Source organism: Anguilla anguilla, chromosome 1 (assembly GCF_013347855.1).
Source record: "Anguilla anguilla isolate fAngAng1 chromosome 1, fAngAng1.pri, whole genome shotgun sequence".
Taxonomy (NCBI): Eukaryota; Metazoa; Chordata; class Actinopteri; order Anguilliformes; family Anguillidae; genus Anguilla; species Anguilla anguilla.
The window spans coordinates 52,084,965-52,104,651 of NC_049201.1; the positions used below are offsets into that span (position 1 = coordinate 52,084,965).

Below are 19,687 nucleotides of genomic sequence, written 5' to 3' on the forward strand. Positions count from 1 at the left end.
CTCTGCAGGCTCACAATGTCTCCTCCCTGTGTAATTTGTGACTGGTCAGGCGTGATCTTTTGGCAGCCCTTATTGCTACTTATACCCCCAACCCATGTTAGAGATGGAAAGTGTTGACACCAACATGGCAGGGCAACGGGGGGCACCATCATCTTTGACATTCTATTTGGCTTGACCTTAAGAGATCACGGTATTGTCAGAGCCTTAAATGGGGCCTGCTAACGGCTATTCAGAAACACGGAGGAATCAGATCCCTGATGCCATCTCTGACCCTTGTCAATCACTAACAGTGTGCAGTGTTAGCCCTGCCTCCCTCTGATGGGTTTTCCAGGAAGTGCCTCAGAAGTATTTAAGCCAGGTGTGGATCGGCCTCTTAGTGGATGGAGCAAAGCATCAGTCCCACAAAAGCCTCAATATTTGTCTAGAATATGCCTGTGGTCACTTGTGATTACATGTTGACAAACTTTCTCCTGACTAATTTGATTCTCCCTTGTCCTGCTTAACTGTTTTCCATGAAGTGCGAAATTGTGTGAATCTGATGTATTCCACGTGTATATAATTACATAATCAACCATCAACAAATAGAAATTACAATGCTCTAACAACGTTTTTCTCTAATCAGAACTTTTGTCATAAATAGATGTTATATAAAAATGCTTGGTTTTTGTATTTAAATTTTCTGCAGATTGCCAAGTCAGGCCTGTTCATAAATTCATAAACTTTGTTCCTGGGACACTGCCGTGCATATCACCCATTAGTCCTGTTTCTTGCGATCGTGAATGTTAGCCTCTCGATTAGAAACACAACAACTTTAACTGAGCAGGTTCTTAGGAATTTTAATAGCAGCTCTACGGTGCAGCGCAAATTCAGCGCTGATTGAATTCAGTCTGCACACAATCTCAGTGTCTAGCGTATAAAATTCAGCTGAGCTGTGGAATTTGAGGTGACAGGGAATCTGTCACACAGAGGTCCAAAAGAGTGTATCCACATTTGTCCATTCAGTGCAGTGCAAATCAGTGCAGTTCAGTTTAGTTCAATTCACATTGGCTCTGTTGGCTTGTCAGTAATTAATAGTTCCCTTTAATTTTGGAATGGGCTGCCAGGAGGTTGGGCTATTCCATGTCAAATGACTGGTTTGGCTGGAAAACTCTCAAATTTGCCATAAGCCCAGGCCCACCCCTTCCGCTGGCGTGGCCTTATCCAGGGAAGTACCCACTATTCAGCCTCTTTTCCGTTTCTACCTGACTGTATACGGTGCTCTGTTATTAGCTTCGCTAATAATATACACAGCTTTCTTCAAGCAACTGGAACTCGCATTATATGGTGTATTACTCCAACGTAAGTCTACTTCAGGAGAGTATACAGTTTCTAAAGTGAGTATCATCACTTCATTCACTAAGAGCTGCGAATCAATAAGTGGGGAAGCTGCATTAGCCGAGCGGAATCTCTCAGTTCCTTCATTCATTAGCTACAGTATGTGTTAAGTGTCTGTAGATTTTTATGGGCTGAATTCACTCTGGAGGATTAAGGCGACGGCATCGACCTTTTCTCTTGTTCATGCCGTGCACACGGTCTCTGAACAAATGTCTGTTCAATACTGAGCCAGAAGTCTCCCCCACCACTTTCACTCGGTGCATGAGTTGCACCAGAGGATCAAGTCCAAGGTGAACTAGCGTCTCTGTTGAGAGCTGAGCAATAAGTCTCCCCCAACAGCTTCACTCGGTGTGTGAGCCACTCCGGAGGCTCAAATAGAAAGTACCAACCTCTCTTCCTCTTTATGCACTGCGCACAGTCTCTGCGTTCGATTCTGAGGTGTGAGTCTCCCCCACAGGCCTTTCTTGCATATGTTAAGCTGGTCTGAGTGAGGACAGATGATGCCATTGTGGCTCTGACCTTACAGGCTATGTGCTCAGTGCACCGGAATCTGCTCTGCTCTCCTGAGCTTAATACTACCCACAATGCAACTGTGCACCAAAGAAACAGTAAGAACAAGGAAACAACACTACACTGGATGTCTGGTTGTGAATTGAAAGCATCTTCACTCATTTACGTGAGCTGTTACCACACAGGTGTAACTGGCCTTGTTTAAAAAATAGATACATACAAATACACACCATGTGCTAAGCTGTGGCTTGATTCAGTGGCATCTCGTTTATTGACCTGAGCTTGTTACAGCGTACTGTACATCTGGCTGTATGAATAAGAAAGCATAAATATCGCTTTGCCAATATTTATGAAATATTATGAACATGTGCTGAGGCTGTTCACCCGTGTCATCTTCATCTTGAGTGATAGCACTTTGCATAAGGTGGGTGTTCCCGTGTACAGAAACACAAAAAGAAAAAGAAGAGACCAGTGTGCATCAAGCGTCTGTCATGGCTTCGATGGCATCTCACTGGCTGAGCTGAGCTCATGGCAGCATATCGTGTGCCTGGCTGTGCACCTTTTCAAAAAAACAAAAAAAACAAGCAGAATGTCTTCTTGGCACCCATGCCAACGCTGTCATGCTAAGCTGCTTCTGGAGGATAAACACCTTCTCTGTATGTTGTGCCTCAGGCCTCAACATGCAGTGGCTGCTCTCGCGGAGAATAACTCCTGTGATGCTTGCATTGCCTTCCAGCAGTGCTCATTGGTGAACGCTTTACGCGTGCCTCTGGTGCTATTTGTTCCCGTCCCTGTCAGTCACTTTATTCTCAGGCAGCCTCCTGCCTTCAGGGTCACCTTCTGCTTCATCCCTTAAGCGACCTGTGAAATGAGGGCGATGTCCATTAGGCCCGTCCCCCTCCCCATAGGAAACACAGGAAAGAATGTTCACAAGGAGTTTCTCCTTCTGAATTTGCTCTTGTCTGGGTGGGTGGCAAGTATGTCTGCACCATTCAGCTCTATTCTTGGTAAGTTTTTGGTGCTGGTGCCAGACCAGCCCCTTGACTCTGGGCTTCCTCTTGTCTCTATTTCTAGCTGCATTCAATGATCTTGAGCCGTACTGAATGCCAGGTGCAGCTTCTTCACTTACTCTTTCCCTCTAATCTGAATTTGAAAGTGATCACACATTATACCAGGAGGGCCACCCCTGTGGAATAGCCTCATATTGATTCTGAACTGCGTGTAATTGTGGAATGGGGCAGGAGCGACAGGAACCACCATAACTTCCCTTCTCCCATGAGCCTCCTCTACTCAAGATCCACCAGGAGATGGTGGAGGCTCTCCTTGTGCCCCCAAATGACCACAACATGTGTGGTTCTCTGAGCAGGCAACATGTTGGATGGCTCTACAAAGGCAGGACTTGCACAATGTAAGGGATACTGTGGTACCAGAATCCTTCCCTAGGTGGGTCTTGGCCCAGGATAGGAACGCCTACAAACAGTAAGGCTTTCCCAAGATGTCATTCCCAGGAAAGTACTAGAGCTCTATCAACATATATTCTGTACATACAGGAAAGTGATGTGCTTATAAACAGTGATGTGTTTATGCAATGCTTGATACTGTTACCTGCCTAATTGGGGCTATATGTTTTTGCACCATAGAATAATGGGCAGTCTCCATCTACACTGATGGCATATTTGCTGGCTATATCAACAGGTAATATAGGCATTGGTAGTGACACTCCGTGTAGCCATGCTCTTGCTAAATGCTTCCTGAAAGGTTTCTGTCTGCTGATGCCTCAGAAAGGTCCATGGAGACCAGCAGAACCAATGGACGTGTGGCACCAGCAGACTGGCCCCAAGCTAAGAGCTTTCTAGAAGATCTCAGAACTGCACCTGAACTGTTTGCTTGGGAGAGAGGCCTTGTCAGACATGCCAGAGAGGGAAGGTTGTCCCACAAAACCCACTTTTAACAAATCAATGGGAGGCAGATTTGTACAGTCACTCTCTGCTGTACTGTCACTTATTTGAAGTAAAGATAAAAATGAATGTAACATACAATTAGAATATGTGAAAGCACACTCAGGCTGTTATTGGGGTGATAGTGGCGCTGTTTTTCCGCACGTATTCAATAGAGAAAAATGAATATGAATAACACATTGTCAACATTTGATTTCTATGAGTTTGCCTTTCTTATGTCATGGCATGTTTCACAATATGAACTATTGGCAGTAAATGGGAGATAATTGGACTTTTTATAGTTTCCTGTAGGTTATTAAAAGAATAATATGACTCATCATGTGACGTAGTCAGTAAATTACATTGCAGACATAATTTTCACACGTGTTTTATCAGGTCTTTCAACACAGCAAACATATAGTAAATATACTATACGTTGAGTTTGCTTCGGTTAACAGAATAAGAGAAAGTGGGTTGAGGGTTATTATTAATCTACAGAATAATTTGTGAGGATTTCTTGTTCAGTCAAAGGCCCTGAGGTCTTTCCAGACCAAAATCAGTGCAGGTTTGCTGTCCAGACCAAAATCAGTGCAGGTTTGATGTAGATTATGGGTGAAATTATGAAGTTGCATTTTAGCCTATTCATTAATTTTTTTTGGCAAATTTCTTTTTGCATAATTTTTGGCATAATTTCAATAATCCTCAAATACATCTCACTCTATTTCCGGTGTCTTTTTGGTCATCATGACTGTCATCACTCAGTGAGCAAAAGAGGTTTTCTACATTGTGTCTCCTCCATGCAACATCTGAAAGGCATAATTTGCCAAGACGCTCACTGCAGTGTAATGGATTACATTAATTGGCGAGGATGCAGCAGAATGATTAGTTTTGTGTGTGCATGCCTGTGGGCTCGTGTGTGCATGTGTGTCTGCCTGATATGTGTTTACTTTTGTGTGTGAGTGTACATTAGGCTGTGTTTTATGTGTATGTTATAAGATGCATTAAGAGGAGAGTGTATTTATGAATGTATGACTGCATGGATGTGTGTATGCATGCATGTCTTTATTCTGCATGTGCATTTATGTGCCCTTACGTCATCCTCTTATAGTGGATAGGGACAGAGTGCTCACATCTCCCACTCCTTTCCTTGTTGTCCATTTCTCCTTATGATACTGAGGAGGAAGAGGAAGGGGAAGACTTCATCCTGTCTGGACTGTGTCATAATCAGACCATTACAGTGTTAACCGTTTTTTTAGTTTGCCTCATTCTACTCAAAGCACTGAGCTTGGGAAAGGATGACCTGGTCTATATATTTTATACCTCCAGTGCACACTTGTCCTCTCTCCTCCATCCCTCTTTCTCTCCATCCACTCCATTCCCCCATCTTGCACATCTTCCATTTCTCTCGTGCAATCTCTCTTAATCTTTGTCTCTTTCTCACCCTCCATCTGTCTTTCTAGGGCTCCCTTCTCTCTCTCTCTCGCTCTTTTTATTTTCACTGTCCATGAGACTGGAATTATAAAAAGTATTATTGACCTTTGAGATGCATGGGAAGGCTGGGACTAGAGAGAGCCTTTCTTTGTGTTTTAAGACCCCACACAGCTCATAATACTATTAACATATGCCAGTCTTAATAAACGTTCCTTGTCACTTTATTAAAAAAAAATTAAGTACAACAGTATAATTTTTATGGACCCCATAAAGGAGGGGGGAGCACTTGTTAATTGTTTCATGGCCGGTGAACTTTCGAAGCGGGCCGCAATAGGTTACGTAATTAATCCCTGCTTTACGTTGGCCCCAAAGCCATATATTTCTGCCCATTCCGTGCCCTCTCTTCATTAGGTGCGCTTTTGAGGCGCACCTCTGGAGCGTGACACGGGGTGCCGTGGCACGCGGGGGGGGCGACGCGCGTCCGTCCATCCTCCGTCTCTCCGTCCGTCTCCGAGGCGGAGCGAGGGACGGCTTTAAAAGGAACTCGCGTCTGTCTCTGACCCGCTTGGAGGAGCCCCTTTTTTTAATGATGGTTTGAGCTTCCATCAAAGCGGACACCCCCTATGGCTCAAGCAAGCCCCTGAGCCACAGTCACACTGTTCCCCTCAGTGATGTATGCTTTTGTGAATAATGATAACATTCTTTTTTTTTCATTTTTGTGTTTTCACTTTTTTTCTTAAAACACCAAAAGTGGCGGTTTCTGTGAAATCCTGTGGAGAAAAAAACAAAAACGCATTGTTTAAACAGCATCGTTTAATAGGATTTTTGTCTCTTTGTTTCAAATACCATTTATAAAGAAAGGCTACAATAAAGGCAGTGTTTCATGCTTTTTTGATTCATTTTAGATTCTGTATCAAAAACCCCATACTGTTTTAAAGATTTATAAGATCAGTGGTTTTACTTCATAGGCTGTTGTCTTTCCATGAGGAAAGACAATTAAACTGAACCATAGTATGGGCAAATGGAGATTAAAATGTTACAGCCTAGTGGTCCAGTACAATGCTGGACTGAATTTCGATTGATTTCTTGCCAATACAAGCCCAGGCGCCCAGAGTAACGTGTTTATTTTCAGCTCTCTGTGGGTCAAATACAGAAGAGATGGAACTTAACTCCACTTCTCAATGTGTAGCATCTGCAGGATGAGACAGAAGAAATACTAATTCAAGAGTGACTAAGTCTGGTATGGTTCAGAGAAATATGATGCTGAACTGCCACTCATCTCTCTTGTTCTCTCTCCTTGCTTGTTTCTTTCAGTACCTCCTTCTCTCCGTTTGTTTCCTGACTCCCATTCTCTTCTTGGTGTCTCCCTTGCTCTCTCCATCTTTCTCCCTCACTCCCCTTTCTCTACTTCAGTGCTAGCATCTATACATTTTTATACTGGTATACTGTGGTTTCTCTCTCTCTCTCTCTCTCAAGCAAACCGTTTGGCAGAAGGTGATTCCTGTCTGTTCACATGCACTCTTGGGTGTAACACCATCACTCTTGTTTTGGAAAGAGGTCAATCTGTCACAAAAAAAGAAGGACAACTGGCACTCTGGGAAGGCTTCAAAGTCAGGCTGCTCCTGGTAAGAATGAGACAAGATGAGCCATCAGTTATATGTGGAATTTTCCCTTCTGTAATTCCAACAATCCTTTGCTGGAGTTGAAGACACAGTTTTGGCCTTTGTCTGTGTATAAACTGAACCTGAGCCCCTTAGGCCTGTCGGTGATTCAGTGTTAAACTACTGTACTAACAGGACTGGGGAACATCCATTTGTGAATTTCATCATTGTTAAAATTGATAACTTCCACAATGTATGTTTATGTCTGCTCCCGAAAAGACCAGTTGAGTGATTCTATGCTTGACCTGGCATGATTGCCAAGACATGAAAGACCTTGATACCATGATGGTTGAAAATTGTAAAGTTACAGTATATTTTGTTTATGTGCAATTACTGTTCAGCTCAGGCTCTGTCGATGATTTTGTGGATGTTTGTCTCTGTGTTTGCAGCCTTTATTGGCTAACTTTAGCCTACCAGATAACTGCTGTCGCATTTCCTGCAAATAACATAGAACTAACACAAGGATCACACCCTACAAGTGTGAAGCAGCAATTCTACAGTAAGCTCCTGACCCCCGATTCCCTCCTTAGGAAAAATAGACACAAGGGTATAATTATTCTGTCTGTGTAAGGTGCACTTAGCAGATGGTACACTGTTTCATTCACAAACTCCCACTCACCCTATACTGCTGCCAGGCAAAGATACTCTGAACACTGAGCAAGATATGCTACACAATCCACACAGAAAACAGACCATAGGCTATGCAATCCACACAGATGACAGACCATGTACAATATATTTACACCAGCCATTTCTAAAAAAACAAAAACAAAAACAAAAAAAAATAGGAGTAATTGGCCTTTTGATCGATATTCTCTGCAGCATTTGTAACAAAAATTTTAAAAATATTGAGTTATGTTTTTAGGGCAGTGTTTGAGTCGTGTCTGTGATCTCCTCACTGTGCATTTGAATGACCTTTGAGGAGAAGGAAAGCACTCTTGGACTTCTCAGCTGTTGCTATGTAAATGATTGTGGCGGCGGTATCTGTGGTTACCCAGATTGCCTACATTGCCTACGTTTTAAAATTAGCTTTAGTGTCTACTATTGAAAGAAAGAAAAAGAAAGCTGAATGTTTTTCAAGGAGAGCGTGCATTTTGTGGGGCTGATATGAAATAATGTAGAACACTGACTGCACACATAACTTCGGCAATAACATTGTTCCCAAATTAAGGATGGAAAGTTGAGTGCATGCTGGTGCTCTGCTCACGACCCTTATTTCATAGGTGTGAAAAAGTGGAGCCATCTACCTTGCTTCAGGTGATAATTGGTTTCCGATGTTCCATTTGCCTAGTGCAATTTATCTCTCCCTTCTTAGTCTCTCTCTCTCTCTGTCTCTCTCTCTCCCTTCCTCTCACTCTTTCTCCATTTTCTCGTAAGGTTAATTTTCTATTCCCTTTGCTTCTAATTAAAAAAGTAAGTGAGTATTCATTTGTCATATCTACAGTGATGAAACACACATTATCTCTCAAGTTTTTTTACACCTTTAATTATTTTCATGTATTCTAGTCTTTAGCTCTGATGGGATAAAATTTTACCATATTGTAATGAACCTCTAAACGACAGCACCTGTATGGACTTCGCCAAATATAGGGTAATGCATATCTTTTGTGATATTTAACAAATTATAAAACATTTTGCCTTTATTAGGACTGAATAATAATTTGCCTCAATACATACGTTCACTTCCTGAAACTGAGAGATCAGACCATTGTCAGTCTCAATCTAGAATATAAGTGGACATACCAAGGAATTATGCTAAATTAATATATACAAACCTCTTAAGAAAGCAGGTAAAATGTGACACAATGGATTAACTATTGTTGCTTTCATCTATGCTTTAAATGCCTTGAAGTATATAAATAAAATGACATATATAAATCAGGTATTGTGTGGTATCATATACATATATGGGGACAGAAAGAGTATGTTTCAACATATTAACACACGATTCATGATAAGACTTGATAAATGCTTTTTTTATTCAGAACAGATAGATCATTCTGTTTCTGTTCCTGCGGAAATCGCGGCAATTTTCCCTAGAAACAAAGGCAGGACTGTGTCAAAAAAAAGAATTATATTTTGATTCAAACGATGTGTTGGTGTGAGCTGACTTTGTTCTTTGTTTTACCAGTGACATCCCATGGTGACTTTCATTTGACTCTCAGTGTGTGTGTCACATAATAATTAGATAAATGCACACATACAATTTTGCCGTGATTACATACTGCGACAAGCGGAACAAAGTCACAACTGGCAGGAATAACTTGGTGATTAGAGAAAAGCCTTTAGCACAAGGTATGACACAGAATGTGGTTGTCTTTGAAGCTTATTTTTGAAGTTTCATCTGACCTCCTGTGGCTAGGGGGTAATGTATTATTTATTAAACTCGAGTTGGGAAAATGCAGACTTTTAAAAAATAATAATGCAAAACAAAATAAGTGAAAAAACATTAAAAAGGCTAGTTATTTTCTTCCTTTTGTTCTGTACACACAGCACAGTTAATAGACGACAGAAACGGTGCAGAAGACATGATGTTAGCAGCATGTGGACCTGCTGAGAACACAAAGCGCTTGATTTTGATCAGATTGGTGAATTTCTCTTTCTTAATTATAGATTTAACAGAGCAATCTCCACATTCTGATATACCAGTGATTACTCACTGGGAGAGATACAACAGCTTGGAACCAAAAATCACATCTTTTGCAACTCTGGAATAGAAGGACTTGTCTGTATAACAAACCAGTCCCACCCACCGCTCCTCACCCTCCACCACTTCTTTGCCTTTTTCATGCCCAGTGCCCATAAAGGGCACCTACTGGAGAACCGCGCTTCAAAATATGACCGATTCATACACTTACAACTAGGTTTAATATGTATTTTCACACCCCGTGGGGCTAAATGAACCAAATCTCACATATTATCTGTGTGGGAGAACTCAAACGGCTTTTAATTGATTGACGACCGATACAACAATTGAGTGGAACCAGTTAAACCGAGTCTGTGCTTTGAACCATAGACCGGGCCATTAGCTGTATCAAGGAACCAGTTTATGGTGTTCGTAAACAATATGGCCCAACACACAGGTAAGTACAATAAGCAACATCACAAGCTAGTCCATTAACAAGCAGCACAGCACAAGAATGTCCATTAGCAGACAACACCCCCCCCGCCTTTTTTTTAAGAGAACTTTAACTGCTGAAAATTGGTGATTAAATTCTGCCGTGGTACTAAAAGCCCATTTGTCATTGATCCTATTACTTTTTCTGGGAGAAAGTTAGTACATATTTATCTAAAGAGCAAGAAAACTCCAGGGAATGCGTTTAGTTAGATTGCACTACGTACAACTAAAGTAAAACTTAAAATACTGATTACTAAAAATTTGGTTTGACCAATCATGGAGTTTCCAGCCTGTTTTTTTATTTAATACATTTTTTTAATGGGCAGCCAACTCCTGAAATCACCACACGGCTCACTAGACCAGTCAGAATGCACTCCGTTGACATGATGAATCAAAAAGTCCACAGGGGACTGAGAGGGAATGGCCAGAGTCACTGCAACCACTGGGGGAGGGGGGTGGGGGGGTCACTAAAGGAGGGAATGTGCTTTGAACAAGTTTGGGAGCTCAGGAGAAAAAAAGACACGTGTGATGTTCAACATCACATTATTTTACTCCAGGCTGAGGATCGACCATTTGAAGAGTCAGTCGCCCCCCTGCCATTGCACCTTCAGGTGATGAAATCTCCAGGCCAGACTGGACCAAATCAAAAGAACATCTTCAGGCAGAGTCATTGTGCAGTGGCATCGGAGATGCAAGCCTGGATTCCGTCCGGCTGCGACTCACCTGCTCTGTTTCAAGGAACGAATCTGAGCCGCCGGTGTCAGGCTTTGCAGTTCCAGGCAAAATATGCTCGCTCAGTTTCAGCCACTGTCAACATCAGTGGGTCATGTAAGAGAAACAAAAATTGAACTTGAGCTTAAATTTCATTCTCAGACGTAATGAAGAAGTGCACTGCTCTTTGTTTGACTGGCCGGAGTCCTGTGGGGTAGCGGGTAATTCAGCGTCAGGAGGTGGGACGTCTGCGGCCGTGCCGTCTGCATCCACTGCACGGTCCTCTGGAGCAGTGACATCACGGGTTGTGCGGCTTGTTGCCGAGTGACCAGAAGTAGCGGCTGACCGTGTACCTGCCCGAGGACAGCAGAATGCCTGTGCGTGGCCTCCCAAAGTGAACCGCATCAACGGGCCTAGAATTATGACCGTGCATCACTGCGAAGCCTGAGTCCATTTATGAGCCATGGAGTTACGCAGCAATGGCAGCACAGAGGCTTAATCACTTTAGTGCGATGAATTGGGCCGCGTGAGGACGTGTGATCTGCTTTAAGTGCTTTCGCTTTTGTTCATGGAATGTGAGTAAGCACTGCAAACGTTTCCTGCAATTCTTCATTTCTATGGCAGTAAGGTTTTCTTGACCTTGATTTCCTTGATCTTGACCATATGGCCCTACCATTTATTCCACAGTAAAGCTACCCTGTATAACAGCCTTTTTGTTCATTAAATAAAAACTGTGTAATTTTTGCCATAAGGGAAACATTAATGAATGCATGCATGCAATGAATCCTTAGTTTTTACATGCAATTGTTCACATCAAAATAATTGTAAGATTGAACATATATATTTTTAAAAACATACATATTTAAACCAAATTAAGAAGTAGAAGATACATTTTAAAACAGTTCTTGCCTTATAAGCTTTTCTACAGTGTTGAACACTTTTTACAAAAGCTTGAACAATAAGCGAAAAATAAAACAAAATCCCAAACAGTAAATGAAAACAAAGTAAACGGAGAAGGAAGAAGGAGTCACTAAAAACCGTTTCCTTTTCGAGCAGAGCAAGCCCTGCGTCTCTGCGACTTAAAAAAAAAAGTGACATTTGAGGGGCGCTCTACAAAACTCGGCCAGGGGAAGATCCTCGGTATCACCTAAAGAGCCTTTGTCAGTCATCGGGAACCTGTCACCTACCGGTGAGAGACTGCGGCGGACGGTATGACAGGCCCGAATTAATGAGATGCGCGTGACAGCGGGGAGAGCGGGAGAGAAAAGAGAAAAGAGGGCGGGGGGTGGAGTTGGTGGGGGGGGGGGTGACGTGCTTTTGTCTTGTGCTGGTAAATCTCTTCAGGAGTTCAGGGCTCTCAGGCCATTTGCTGTGAGGAAGGGGAGATTTTTGGAACGGGTGGTGGGTGGGTGGGGGCAGAGAGAGCTCATCTGGACCTGGGGAATTTGGAAAGATGGGTGTGTTTCTCGTCAGGGGGGTGCAAGGCCCCAGTGCAACATTGGCGTTGGTACCACGTGCAATTCCATCAAGCTGTACTAACACAACGCAGGAAACTTAAACACGTTTTTGCAGTCTGACGGAAAAACAAAGCAAGCACCACACGGGGATGTTTTTTGTCATTTGAATTTGTCAAAACAATATCGGTGAGAAGTGGAAGCGATGGTATTACAAGTGGGGTGTACTGACGGAGAGACATTGGCAAATCTGCTGGTGAAGCACCCAGGAGTTTATCCGTGCCTGTGTTAGGCTGTGGAATTTTGCTAGGATTCCTAGGCCAACTGCCTGTGTTGTGCCTAAGCTCCGCCCTCTAAGCACAGGCGTCACAGAGCCCTTTTCTGAAATGCAGGGTGACCCTGAGCAAGCCACCATGTTGTCAGAGTCATAATATTACTATGGCAAAAGCTGTATACAAAAGTCCCAATACAAGCAAATTCCCATGTGTTGCAGTGAATGTACATAACATATTTTAAAAATGGTCAAGACAGGGGTATACACATGCGTACACACACGCACACACAAACATACAAACACATACACACACACACTCTCTCTCTCTCTCTCTCGCACACACCCACACACACACACCAAAATGGTCCTTCTGTTATGGATTGTGAAACAAAACATCCCTGCTGACCAGGAAGAGTGACCTCACACACCTCAGCATGGGGCTGGGTCAAAGCCACCCACAGAGCATGTGATTGACAGCCACGACAGCAATGTGAATATGGTGAAAAACAGAGGCAACGTCTGAACATCCGATTATCGTTCACCCTAAAAAAACATGAAAGATTTCAAAACAGAAATATTCATGAAACACCTGTATTATTTAATCTGTTCTTTAAATGTTAGAAGTAAGTATTCAATCACAAGGGTATGCTTTGGTACAGCAGAACATCTCCACTGCAACTGCAGACACCCTCTTATCCCCATGGATATGTTTTTGGGCATCATATAACAGATGTGGTGAGCTAAGCAAGTATGAGAGAAAGAGAGAAATATAACAAAAAAAAGACCAAGCAATTTTCAAAAAGAAAATAGAAAGAGAGAAAGGAAGGAAAAAATAAGGACAGAGAATTCCAAGGGGAAACAGGGGGTTTTAATGGGGGGAAATCTGTGTGTGCCCATTTCTACCGACTGGAGAGGAAAAAACATGGAGTGAGTCTTTCAACCAGGCACCTGCTCCAGAACATTCCTGATGAAGCAAAGGTTGTCTTCATTAAGAACATTAATATTCATGACGCATGGTAATTTTGACACAGAAAAGGTCTCAGTAACCTTTTCCTGTGTGAGAATTTTTTACTTCTCGGAGGAAATTACAGTCCACCAATGGCTTAATTAATGCTTGCAGTCCGCACTGCAGTTTGAGGGGCTGTCAGTTTGTGTCTGCTGTGTGTGTCTGACAGGCAGGTTGGAGCCGGAGGACGAGAGGCAGACTGGCTGCCCAGACGGAAAAGAACACAACGCGCATTCTGTACCATTTTAGCTGCCATTTGATCCTTCTCTCTCTCTCTCTCTTTCTCTCTCTCTCCCTCTCTCTCTCTGTCTTTCTCTCTCTCTCTCTCTGTCTCTCTCACTCCTGTTTTTCTTCTGTTCCTCTTCTTTTTCATCTCCCTCCATTTTCTGACATTGACTTTGTAGCCCCAAACACGCTGAGCATCTTGTTATGTTCATGTCACACTTTGGTGTCATATTTTGCATGTATGCTCCAGACTAAAATACAACATTTCAAATGTTTACATTTCTATATCCAATATATAATATATATGCTGAAGCAACTGCATTGGTACACAAAGAAGAAATTATTTATTTGTAATTATTTGAATTAAAAAGAATGAAATAATCTAATGTAGTGCTGTAGTGCATATATATGCTCCAACATTTTATAGTGGTTTAAGTCAAAATTTCGCAATTCTATTTATTTAGCATGTTATCTCAGTTAAATCCATCTGTAACATGTTTCTCCCTGTGAATTCCTGCCTGTCATTTCTCAGAGTTGTTGGCTATCCTGCATTAAAAAGACAGCAGAAAAAAAAACAGAAATATCCTTGACTGACCTTTGATGGCCCTTAATAATATTCATAAGCTGCAGAGAAAACATTAAAACATGCAGGGCGCCTGTATTCCAACTTATTCTGCACTGTTGTATTTATTCTGATTTATTTAACGAAACACACATTTATTTTCCAATCCAAAAGTATTTGACATCTACCGCTTTCCTTGCTGATATTTTTTCTGTGAGGAAGAACTGTGAATTGAGTATGAAAAAATAGAGTCAAAAATAGTGGCGGCATGTGTGTGTGTGTGTGTGTGTGTGTGTGCGTGTGTGTGTGTGTGCATGTGCGTGTGCGTGTGCGTGCGAGTGTGTGTGTTTGTGTTGGGGGTGCGTATGTACAGGAACAGGCACGGACAAGCAAGGGTACACAAGCAGTCAACAATAGGTTTCAAAAGCAATGAATTACACACATGCACACACACACCCCCCCGCTGCATTAGACAGTAAAATATTTGAACATAAGGTTGCATTTTCTTTATCATGTCCCATAAAAATAGCAATTTGCTGGAGCCTTTGTAGCACAATAGGGAAGGTGGTGTATTTTACTGATAATGTACCGATGACGGATAGTCCTATACTGGGAGGTTTCAGTTGTGTCTGGCTGCCAGTGTAATAAATCGTACAAGAGGAAAGAGAGAGAGAGAGGGAGAGAGAGGGAGCGAGGAAGAGAGAGAGAGAGAGAGAGAGAGAGAGAGAATGTGAGGATGGCGTCTGCTCCTCCAGCAGCCATAGCAAGCATGGCGGGCCCAGTAATTACACCGCGTGGAAATAAGGGATTAATTAGGCCGGTGCAGGAAGGCAATGGCGTCTCATTACAGCCAGAGAGCCATTCTCCCAGATAGCGCCACTCAGGCAAGGGAAGCCGCTAATACGGGGAGACAAAGTCCCCTCTTCTTCCCGCTCCTCGCTTATTATCGTACTTAAGGCCACTTAAAGGAAGTCCCTGAAGGTTCACTGACACCAAAGGGCCTCTGTCCCCTGGGGTTCTTTCATCCTGCTCTACTATCACCTGCTACAGGGGAGAGAAAGAGAGAGAGAGAGAGAGAGAGAGAGAGAGAGGGGGAATGAGAGAGAGAGAGAGAGGGGGGGGAAGGAGAGAGAGAGAGAGAGAGAGAGAGATGGGGGGAAGGAGAGCGAGAGAGAGAGATGGGGAAGGAGAGAGAGAGAGGGGGGTTGAGAGGAAAAACAAAGAGAGAAGGAAACACAAAGTGTGTCTACCTTGGGAAAACTCAGTAAATAATAAAAAGGGACCTGAGATTAACTGTTAAACACACCAGAGGATCTCGGCCGGATCTCCCGGACAGAAATAATTAGTCTGGAGTAAACAATGGGCCGGCCCGGCGCAGCAGAACGCCGCCTGCACCGGGGCGCCAGAGTCCTCCTCGAGTGGAGCTTTCATCATCCGCGCGTTTATCTCCCCCACCTTTCACTGCGCCCCCCTCTCCCTCTGCGGCTGCCTCTGTTTGCTCCGTAATGGCGCCCCCTTTATTTACGCGCTGCTTCGGCTGCGCAGGTCCGGCGCCCCTTCCCAGATGGACTTCCGAAATGCTCAGAACGTTCCGGGGACGCATCCCGTTTTTTATTCAATGGCGAGTGATGCCGGTTGGCCTGCTAATTCCACGTCTGTACGCGGTAAGGCTGGAGACAACTCCAGTGGAGGTATCGGCATTCGATGAAAAATAAAGACAGATGTGCTCGTTATTGTCAGTTGTATGTGTGTGTGTGTGCATATGTGTGTGTGTGTGTGTGTGTGCATATGTGTGTGTGTGTGTGTGTGTGTGTGTGTGTGTATGTGTAGGGCAGCTCATTACCTCATCCTCTATCCCTTGTGTTTAACCGTTTTTCTGCTGTTGGACACACTATTCTATTCTAATCCGTCTCTTTCCCTTGAGGCTTGAGAAGGCCTCATCACCTCTGCCTAATCACAGTGGGCCTTACACCAGTGCCGAAAGAAAAGGACCTCATGTTCCCTTCGTTTGGAACTACAGCCGATACAAATATTCTAGCTTTTAAGGTCAGTGTCCAGTCAGCTCAACAACAAAAGTGCCAATTCAATATGGCTGCTTTCCATAACAGGTTAAAAAGGTGTCAGACTCATGCTTTGGACAATAGTTCACCAGGTGCTCACAAAAAACTGCTCGTAACATTTCTGTTATGTTTTCCTAGCATTATTGTGTCAGCAGGACATTCAGAGCGTACTTTCTGCTTGGACAGGAAGGCACAGGGCAACGAAAGATAATTTAATTGACAACACACTTCTACTCTAGGTCTCTTAATTCAAGAATGTGACTGTTATAGGGACATATGTGGATGATGTTTACTGAGTGCACATTATCCATGTCTGAAAATACTGCGCATGAACACCTCTACCCTGCAGAAGCACATCACAGTTAGCCATCTGGCCCTGCTGTATATTCACCAGTGTGATTGGACGGAGGAGAGGCTCTTGGGCGCCATGCCAACCACTGTTCGTATATTTGCATGCTTTTCCGGTCAAAGACGATCGCAAAACAAAGGTGCGATTACAGGAGTGCAACAAAACACAAGGACTAATCGCTAGGCAACGTCAATCCCAAAGCTCCTGTCAACGAAACAACCGAAATGACGACTGCGATGGCAGAAGGAACGCCGGAACCTTCCACGGTCCCGCTCTCCTCGCTGAAACCAGACCCTCTCTATTGCTCTGCTCTGGTTCCTGTCACAAGGCGCGAGCCCGCTAGCCTGACACAATGACACCCCCCCTCCCTTTCCTACACGTGTATCAGCGTGGCCCCCAGCTACCGGCTTCCGACGCAGATAAATGGAGGCGAGCCCGAGACGGGCGATTGTTTCTGCCGCGCTTCCTTTATCGCCACGAACGCTTCCTTTTTTCGCTCGCTTTGATTTTCTTTTTTTTCCCCGGCAGAATGGAACGGCCGGCGATTCTGAACCGGGCAGAGCTGATAAAGCCCGGCGGCTAAAAGCGCCACGCGGTCGCCACGGACGACGCGCTTGTGCACGGCAGGCCCGCGGACGGAACGGGCCCGTGGGCGTCGGCCCAGGAACGCGGGCCTAAATGGGCAGTCACTCAGCATTAGGGGTGGTGTAAATTACGGCAGGGGCCGCGGACGTGCGTAGCGTCTGAATGGAAGTGTGCGCGGGCGCGTCTAAGGCGCAGGAACACGCGCCGCGGCCCGCACGCGCTCACTGAGTCACGCGAACGCGCCTTCAGCGTCTCCAATGGCCCTCTCGCTCACCAAATCCATCTGCCGGTTGCTTTTCCAGAATATTCTTTGCCATCGTGAGCCTTTCCATCTCAGCGTGCTAGCCATAGAGGTGTTCGCCCACTTACGGGCAGGTTTTGGGGGTTGAAAGAGCATGCCCCCATCGCTGATCAAAGCAAACGAGGTGGATGGACACAGGCCTTCTTTCCCCCAGGAAACCTCAGCCAGCGAGTTTAAACAAAGTCCAGGCGGTTGCCTTAATCTGGGCGGACGTCAGTATTCAGCGAAACGCGACTCGGTGTGCAGGCAATGCAACAGAAAAGCAATTATGCCGTACATCATCAGCTGGAATCGGCTCAAGGTATGCAGCGGAAAATGGGTGTAATCATGTCAGAGGAAGTGAACGCACATCAGACATACCACAGATGTTGTGTGTATTGACCAGATATTCCTTTGTGTGTTAGAAGGTGCAAATGCTCGCGCACCTGGCAGAGCCCCTCACAGAACATGCACACTTAATGAAATAAGAACACTGCACGCTGTGTAGCTTATGTAGCATGGTGATGCTCTGAAGGAAGACCTGTTGACTGAAATGTTGGCATTTTTTATCAGTGCGGAAATAAATAATAATAATTTTCTGCGCTGGATAGGTTGTTTGAGCTCACTTCTTTCTTTATCCCCCTCATGCTTAAAAGAGAAAGGTTCTGCTTTTGTTGGACGTCAAAGAGCTCTGATTGGCTGGCTGACTATGAATATTCATGGTCCGGTGGTCTAAATGCCAGAGCTGAATACCTGGTCAGTAAACCAAATATCTATGGTGATACTTCACACAGTAACCTTTCCTATGCAGCTTTCCTTTGTCTCACATAGAGCAGGTCACTGACCAATGGGAAAAATGTCCACAGCCATTTGATAAAAATCAGCTAGCTGACTGCACGCAAAACTAGCCGCCATTTTGGGATTGGCAAAGCCTCCTCTGCCAACGCTGGAGGAGGAAGAGAACCTGAGCGAAAGCCCTCCCTTGCCACTCCATTATGCCGATAATGACTCGTGTGTGTGACAGACACCGCTTTGCACGGCAGTGTCTCCGGTCGAACCCGCGCCAGGATCCCCCTCCCCCCCCCCCCCCCCCCCACCTGCCACCGCGGCATCCGCACGGCGCGGCGAGCCGAACACGCTCACGGGGCCTCAGCGTCCGTGTGGATAATCAACGTGGCAAGACACGGCATCCTTTCATGAGCGTGTCGCCTGTAAATTAATGAAGCCAGATCACAATTGTGGGCGATTAAGAATGATGTATTATTTATCAGGATACCAAAGCTGGGGAAAGGACTGTTTCCATCTGCCTGATCCGTCCCGTTTTTTTTTTTCTGTCCGAGGCACTGCTGGTCTCATTCATGCTGCTTGTCGTTGCTTGTTGCTTCTCAGTGCTTCATTGGCATGGCCTTTTTTTCAGACATTTTATTGTCTGTTTCAAAGAAGAAATGTACAATAGGTCAATTTGTGACAAAATGTTCCACCACAAATTATGCAAAAATACAGTGCAGGTACATGGCCTATATATTAAAATATATCAAGTATCAAGTATCATATTGTAAATGGAATTAGACACAGATATGTTTTACAGTATATGTTCTCGTGATTTATTGTGTGATACTAAACACACATTGCAGTATACGTTGTCTTATATAATATATTGTCAAATACAGTTTTGTATACAAATACAGTATAATACAGTATATTGCACATACATTGAACATACATACGCAAATTGGATTACATCATAATTATGTTGCTTTTTTATTTACTGTAATGGTCTTTTGGAATGGATTTTTGTTAAGATTTCAGTAATGTGTAACTATTACATACACTTCAAAACAAGGATATTTTCTAAATGGTGCACTTTAATAAGCAAGTATATTTGCAACTTTTTTTCCAATAAAAGTGTTTAGTGATTGCCTTCTTTCCATCCTATCCCTGGCCTCCCAAGATGCTGATAAACAACAACCTGATCGACTCCCCCACGTTTCCTGAGTGCCAGGATGGCTCTCCGTATCCCATCATCCCCTTCTATCAAATCAGGGTCTATTGTGGGGAATCAGGACACGGGCCTCTCCTCCTCAATCTGTGCCCCATTCAATCTGCTCCCCATTCTCTCCCCTGCAGCTGCCAGCACTCCCCGAGAGCCA

At 44.0% G+C, this 19,687-nt stretch overlaps 1 protein-coding gene across 1 annotated transcript in view; it reads left to right on the forward strand.

Annotated features, from left to right (window-relative positions):
• The window catches only part of LOC118220447 (prostaglandin reductase 3-like), a 30,495-nt gene extending 21,490 nt beyond the window's left edge, over window positions 1–9,005 (forward strand). The window contains exon 8 of the transcript XR_004763951.1: window positions 6,729–9,005. The gene's annotated coding sequence lies outside the window, so the exon portion shown is untranslated. The remainder of the gene's footprint in view (window positions 1–6,728) is intronic.
• The last annotated feature ends 10,682 nt before the right edge of the window (window positions 9,006–19,687 follow it).